We start from the raw sequence: 8,560 nt of genomic DNA on the forward strand, positions 1-8,560 counted from the left end.
AGAAAAACAAACAGACAAATAAACAAACAAAACAAACAAACCAAAAGACAAAAACAATAGTACAAACAAGGACAAACCACAGTTATTGTAACTACATTGGGACAAAACAAAACAACCATAGTAGGGCCACAAAGGTCAACACTGGGACTAAAATGACAGTATATAATGATTAGTAACAGATCAACAAATCAGAAATGCATCTTCAGTGAAAACAGGAACAGGTCACCATGAGATGAGAAGACAGAGCATGCTTGAAAATACCAAGAGAGGAACTGGATCTGATATTAGCAGGAAGGTTGTTCCAATCTGCAGGTGCTTTAAACATAAAAGCTCTTCTACCAAATGATTTAATGACATTGGGAACAGGAAAAAAAGGGCTGCGATGAATGTCTGATATGATAACTTGTTGCATATGGTATAAGATACTGCTGTAGATAGGATGGGTAATTAAAATAAATAAAATTTGACTAGGTTATCCAGCCATATATAAGGTTTTCACTTGGTTGTGCCTTTCTTTTTTTCATCCCTCCATCTTCACCACCACCACCACCACAGAGGTCCAGCATGACAGGAGTGCCATATCTCAGCCTGCAGGGGGAACTGGAGTTCAACCCCGACGCAGACGCACTCCAGAACGAAGCCCTGGTCCAGATGTGGCTGGAGGTCAAGATAAGACCGCTGCTCAAATCCATCACCAGACACTTCCTGTCCTGCCTCAGCACCAAGAACTTCAGCTGCACCACCTACCAGACCGTGTACGTAGCCTACAAAGTCCTATTTCTATCTCTATCTGTCCGTGTTTGTTTTGTGTTTTTTACAGCATCTTCTCATCATCCTATCTTTTCTAACAGGGTGAGGGACCTCAGTCTGTTTTACTCTGAGATGAATCCAATGAGACAACAGTGGATCTACACGTTCTTCATGTACCCCTTCCTGTCTCGAGACGGACTATACGGTAATAGTTTTTATGCTAACAAGTCTGATATTGAATGAACTGTAGGTTGTTTACAGAAAGCTTAGTGGTAGACTGTGAATTTGGTATGAATGAATAATGGTTGCTGTACGCGCTTTGGGTATTGGGTAACATTAGAAAAGCGCTATACAAATGTAATCCATTATTATTATTATGATTATTAGACTAAAGACTAGAGATATTTGCATTCTCTTAATCATGCACAATGCTTGTGACATGTTTTAATTCATTCTTCTTCTAAAGTGATAGATTAAGATTGGTTAGAAACTCTTTGTGTTTCCAGGCTGTGTGATCCCGGGGGAGAACAGCGAGGAGTGGCTGATGAAGAACTTCGGTGCCTTCAGAGCTATGGCCCGAATGAAGGACCTCTCAACGCTCAACATGGTCTTCAGCGGAGTGAGTTAACTTGAGTTCTCCTCATTTGTTTGTAAGATTTACAACCTCACAGAAACAGAACCGGACGAGTTTGAATTGCTCTCCAGAGATCCTTCAAAGAGCTGTTCATGTCATAATAACTATTGAGAATTGATCCTATAATTGCTTTTTTACCCTCAATTCGCAGGCACTTGAGTTTTCTTTCCTCCTCTCCATAAGATAAGATAAGATAAGATTACACTTTATTGTCAGATCACTATGAAATTTGTCTTGCGTCCCATGACGTCCAAGGTTTCACACAAATAATAACAAAATACCAAAAACATACATTTACAAAAAAGCATTTTTGTTAGCCTCAAAGGTCACATTTAAAGAAAAACACAAACTACCTCCTAACTCCATTCACAACATAAATCCAACATTACAATGTGTCTTTGGTGCAACACCAAGTGCTCAGTCTGTACATGAACCCTAGGGTCTACTTAGAGCCCAAACTCTGGTTTAACAGTTTGACAGACTGAGGGACAAAAGAGTTCCTCAGCCTGTTCAGTCGAGCTTGTGGAACTCTAAACCTTCATCATCCTCGCTCTGATTCTTGGTTTCTTGTTTGTTTCTCCACCACAGTTGGAGGTTCTTCACCTGTTGTCTCCAGCACAGACGGCCGAGCTGCTGATGATGCCGGAGGTGGCGGGTTTGGACAACGGCACCTTGTCCCTGGTCTTCCACAATCTGTTGACCGGGAACCCCAACCCTACTCCAATCATCCCTAACATGACCCACAACTGGTCGACGCCTGCAGCCCTGACTCTCTATCCCCGTCCGCCCCCTCAGAATGGCTTCAGAGAGGTATTATTATTATGTAGCATGCATGGACTTACAGATACTAGCAAGTCTTTAATGCTATGAAGAGCTATAAAAGATGTTATTTCACTTCACTCGCAGGTCGTAAATGGGTTCATGACGGCTTTCAGACCAATCGGGAGCTTCGTTCATAACTTTGTGTCCTTCACAAGTGAGGTAAAAGCGCCCACACACACTATACAGCTCTGGAAAAAATTAAGAGACCACTCCCAAAATTATCAGTTTCTCTGGTTTTACTATTTATAGGTATGTGTTTGAGTAAATTTAGATTACTTTTTTTTGTTGTTCTACTGTATCAACTACCGACAACATTTCTCCCAAAACTGAAATAAAAATATAATCGTTTAGAGCTTTTATTGGCTGAAAATGACTAAACTAGTCTAAATAACACAAAATATCAAGTCTTTTCAGACCTTAAATAATAATAATGCAAAGAAAACATGTTCATATTTATTCCTAAACAACACAACAAGAATATTTTAACTCCGTTAATGTCAATGTTTAATCCCAGCAGTGGTTTTTATAATCTTCCTATAAAACCAGATGTGGTTTAGATGATGACCTCATCAGTGTCTCATTAAAGCAGAAGTAAGTGATATATTTGTGTTAATATAAGTCTTAAATAGTTATATCTTCCGACAGCAATCACTTACATAGAGTGTTTGGACTGAAACACGGGTCTGTCAGTCCCTCTGCTCTGCTCTGAGCCGAAGAGAAAACATTTATCGTATCCTACAGTTTTTATCCAATGAGGAGAGAGAACGGCATGCAGGGCTGTGTGTGCAGCCAAGGGACGCCGTGAATGTGGTGACGTAGCGACGAGGACTGTTATGGTGCGTTCAAGGAAACTCGTATTTTTCCGACCGTGAAGTGGTACCAGTTCGATCTGGTACGAGTTCACCGGTCGGAAGTTACGAGTGGCCGTTATAGTGACTTTCAGCGGTAAAACAGGTCGGAAAAACACGAGTGGGTTGCCTGGAACGCTACAAAGTCGTAAGTTGTGACTTGAAGCTGTAATTTACGATTTCAAAAGCCTGCCTGGAACGCAGCATTAGCGAAAACGACCGGACCACTTACTTCTGCTTTAAGTAATGAGTTGTGTTTGTGTTGGTATTGAAAAAAGAAAAGAAAAGAATGACTGTCATACATGTAGAGATGCTTTTAATTTTTTTTTTTTCCAGAGCTTGTACCGTGTTTATACCATATACATTGTACTGACAAGCAGATGTGTACAGTATAAAGTCCAAAAGCCTGACAGGTGTAGTGATTCCTGATCTGCTGTGTTTCTGCAGAGAGACGTGTCAGAAATAAGAAGTGCTACTCTGACCCAGTTCCTGCTCAACTGGACTCTGTCTGAGCTGGCAGACATGTACCGGCCACAAAACACATCCGTCCCTCCAGGGATTAACACAACCACAACAGAGTTTGACGTGACCAACGTGGAGGACTGGTACCTGCATGTCGTGATGCCGTTGTTACGCAGGTTCTTGCCCGACGATCAGAACCTAATGGACCAGAACATCAAGCTCGCCTTCCACGAACTGTTGTAAGTTTAGCTACGGTAAACTATTTGATTTGCTTTTTGCTTTTGTTTTTTCTCCATACCACACATTCCTTCATTTGGTGTGTCTAGTGCATGAAGTGACCTTGTAAAAAAAAAAAAAAAAACAGTTAAATAAGAGAAACCCTGAAAGACAAAGTGGTTTGGGCAGATTCCACAAAACACAGATTCACTGAGCTGTGAGTGTGAGTGTCTGGTTCACTTTCTGGCTGGCTGCATCCGCCCTTATCTTCAGTTTTCTTCTTTCATGTTGAATAAAAGCATAACACACCCTAAAATGTAAAACACAGTGTGGTAAAAATAAATAAATAAATAAATAAATAAAACCCCAAACAAACATAAAATACACAAAAGAAATAAAAACAAAACAGAAGCTCAGGCACATCCAGTGTATTCTAACACAAATTTACTTATAGCTACTGTGTATTTTTCTGGAGTTGGTGGAAAAGTGAGTATTTGATTGACCGGTCGACCAGAAATGCAACACCAAATGTTTCTGTTGGGTGTGCCAATTGGTTATTACAGTAGCCTTGTTGTTTGCAGCAACAGCTAGTAGGAAATAACCAAATGGCAGGCTGTTGGGTTGTTGGCACATTGCTGTCCCTGAGTTTTTCTGCCCACTAGTGGTCAAACATCATTAAATCCACTCAGTCTCAGGTCAGTCTACACCAGGAGGGGGCAAACCTTTTGGTTTAGGGGCTGCAAGGAGTTTTAAAATTGGACGGCAAGTCCAGGCTGGACCGGTATCAGATGGATGGAGAGTGTTTGTGTGAACTATGATAAATGTAAAAGCCAATTACCTAAAAGTAAAAGAAAAGTTACATTCAAATTACATTCAGTTTCAGTGTGAGCAGTGTATCTAAGTTGATATCTACATTGTAAGATGGTTTAATGTAACGAGTTTTAAATGCATGTCTCTGTTTTGTTTCTGTGCAGCTTCCTGGACAATAGGAGGGACAACGAAACTGAAATCCAGGATGTTTGTAGCATCACCCTTGATGGGAACCCTTGCGGGGTGAGGTTTCATTTTGTTTTTCATTTTATAATATGAATTACGACAGAGTATTAGGACCACAATGAGAAAAAAAAAAAACACAGACTTAGAGAATAAAGTCATAAATTTACGAGAATAAAGTCGTAAATTTATGAGAATAAAGTCGTACATTTCTTACGACAAAAAAGTCATAACTTACGAGGATAATGTCGTACATTTACGAGAATAAAGTCGTACATTTCCTACGAGAAAAAAGTCATAACATTTCGAGATAAAGTCCTAAATTTACGAGAATAAAGTCGTACATTTCCTATGAGAAAAAAGACATAACATTATGAGAATAAAGTCGTCTCGAAGTTTGTGATTTTTTTATTTGTACCTCCGTCGTAATGAATGAAGTGTTTAGATTTTTTTTCAACCATTTCTACTTGTCTGTGTCTAAATTTTGGTTTGTTTGTTTATATTTTCGGTGCCAGCTGACTAATGCAGTGCAGAATGTGGCCCGTGTTTTGCACTGTGCTGCTCGTAGCAACCTGACATTAACCGAGGCGTCGGTCATGAGGCTGATTATGGAGCTGACAGAACGACTGAACTCACTGATCCAGGAGCTGTCCACAGCCGTCAGTATCTACAAATCTGCTAATTTGACCAAACATTTGGACTAAAACAAACTAAAATCATCGTTATTATCTCCTCCCTGTGTTGCTCCTTCGGTAGAACTTCACAGATGTGGCGTCCGACCTGCAGCAGATCTTCGGCCGGCCGGACTCTCCGGCTCTGGCCCAGCAACACCTCCAGGACCCGGACTTCATCAAGCTCTGGTTCCCCATCAAACTGATGCCCCTCCTGCCCAACGTGCCCCCGGCCCTCCTCTCCTGCCTCAGCACCAACAACTTCTCCTGTCCGGCCTACCAAACCATGTGAGCTCACAGGCTTTAGACGATTTCTTTTTCTTCACACATACATACAGTAAAGCAAGGCAAGGCATCTTTATTTATATAGCGCATTTCATAGCAAGGCAACTCAATGTGCTTTACGTAAAGACAAAACATTTAAAAAGAACAGCATAAAACAGCAGAAAAACAAAAACACAGAGTTAAAAGCAGGAGCAAAGATGAATAAAATAGTAGGATAAAAGAAAATAGATAAAGTTTAAAGTTCTTAAAAAGAGCTCAGCAAAAAACACATGAAAAGAGAAATGTTTTTAACCTGGATTTAAGTCAGTTCTGCTAGTTTGTTCCAGTTGTGTGCAGCATAACAGCTAAATGCTGCTTCACCATGTCTGGTTTGAACTCTGTGCTCCACTATCAGAGCTCTACTGGGTTTATACTCTACTACTACTACAGTACACACGTTGTTTGGTGTAGTAATCTTCATTTTGTCTTTGTTTCACTGTGTGCAGCGTGGCAGCTCTCAGCAGACACATGAGTTTCATGGATACTGATCCAATGTACAGTCGTAACATCTACGAGCTCTTCATCTTCCCCTTCCTGCTGAACCACAACACCACCGGTAAGAAAACTCACAGTCACACAGAGAAAAAGACAAGAAAATAGTAGCCTAAACTTGTAAAGTTTTGATCCTGTAATATCATAAAAATCTTTACATGGTATCTAGCTACGACTCACTTTAGGAACCCTCTTCTCTTTCTGTGTTTCAGATCATTTTATAAGTAAAAGTTGTAATAGCACAGTCTACACTGTAAAAGTCCAGCATGTTATATTTTTAGATTTTTGTCACTGATGCATCTATATGTAAGCAACCAGCTTTAGCTCCCTTATAATAAGCTGATTATAGAATATGATTTGTATGTAAAATCTTTATTTACACATTTTAAACTATAGTATGGAGGGCAGTAAACATAACACAATACACAATATGCAGTGAAAGAGACATTAACAGTAAAAATTGTTCAAAGTTCAATATGTAGAGTGTTGACCGCAAAACATTGCAGATTTAACTGATAGCCTATTATTAGACAATTATACCTATTAGCAGCATGTTAATGTTTACATTTGTTAATTCTGAGCTAATTTTGACTGTAATTAATCTGTAGTGATGTACTGTATTTTAAAAATGTATTATACTGTATGTTACTTATAAAGTAGAAGCTGGTAACTTTAGCTGTCAAATATATGCAGTGGAGTAAAAGCTAGTAAAGAGCAAGTAGAGTTATTTATTACCTTTTCTCCTTTTATTTGTCATGAATACAAATCTAAAATGTTTCATTCACATGGTTAATTGCTGTGCATGTGTTTCAGACCCACAGTGTCTCTCCTCAGCCAACAACAGTGCAGAGTGGCTGCAGCAGAACTTCGGCTTCTTCTCCAGATTTGCCTCCGTCGTCGACTTCTACAGGCTGAACCCGGACTTCAATGGAGTGAGTCTGGAAAACCTCCTTCATCTATTACTGTAACTACCTGAAGAAGAGATGCCTTTAAGTACAGTGAGAATAATGTGCTATCTCTCTCCTCTCCTCTCCTCTCCTCTCCTCTCCTCTCCTCTCCTCTCCTCTCCTCTCCTCTCCTCTCCAGCTGGATGTTCTCAACGTCTTAACCCCGAAACAACTGGCAGAGCTGCTGCTGCTGCCGCTTCCCACTCCTCCGGAGAAAGACGTGGTCATCGACGGGGTGTTTGACTTCCTGGAGAGGTCCCCTGAGATAATACCAGAGGTCCTACGCAGCCTGGTTCGACTCGCCAGCGAGGTAAAACCCTTGACGTGACAGTCTTTCTGCAAACTTATATCTGCCCTGTAGGATAAATAATAATAAATATTTAATTTCTCAGGTCAACCCACCCTGCGAAGTCTTCAGACAGATGTGAGTAGACGGGTTTGTTGATTGATTCCAGCTCCATTTGTCTTGGGTTTTTATTTTTCTACAAGTGAACCCATCATGCTTCATACTTCACTGTAATTATTATCATCTTGTTTAGGTTTTTAGTTTGAATCCAGGACTGTGTAGCCCTGATGATGGTGATATGAGCTGTTTTAACTCTAGTTACATGTTTTTTTTTTTTTTGTTTGATCAGTTTTACGCGTCTGTCCAACATCATACCGTCTCTCTCCTTCGACCTTGAGCCGCTGGCCTCGACCGGTGTTAATCAACTGATCAGCGTCGCACCAGCCGGTTAGTCTCACACATCATAAACACAGGGTGCAGCGAACTTTTAACTCACACATGCAACATAAGAGTCGACTTCTGACATTATTTTCTGTTTGCGTTTGAACAGTTTGTATCCCAGAGAACGCCACGGTGAGATTTCTTTTTCTTTCTTTTTCTACTCTGTAGTGTGTCGTTTGAATTTCAGTGATATAATTAAAGGAATAGTTCAACATTTTGGCAAATTGGCCCATTGCCATAATCCCTATAGTCTTAGGTGTAGGTTTGTTACCTTTAATTGTCGGTGCAAGCTGTTTTTAGAACGGCGGAGCAGAGACGCGAGCTGCTCAGAGCTACGCTACGGAGGCTCATGGGATTTCTTGGTTTCCCTCATCAAACTCATCAAATACACAATCCAACAACTCCAAAACGCTCTGGTGGACAAGTTGTGACCTGCACATTCACCACGCTATGAGATATTAACAGAATGTTACGAGACTGAGTTGTTTTAGAGGTAAATTTACGCAAAACCGCTGATGCACATTTACCTCTAAAACAATTCTGTCTGGTAACGTTCTGTTATTATCTCATAGCGTGGTGAATGTGCAGGTCACAACTTGTCCACCAGAGCGTTTTGGAGTTGTTGGATTGTGTATTTGATGAGTTTGATGAGGGAAAACAAGAAATCCCATTAG

Source organism: Trachurus trachurus (genome assembly GCF_905171665.1).
Source record: "Trachurus trachurus genome assembly, chromosome: 1".
NCBI classification, from domain to species: domain Eukaryota; kingdom Metazoa; phylum Chordata; class Actinopteri; order Carangiformes; family Carangidae; genus Trachurus; species Trachurus trachurus.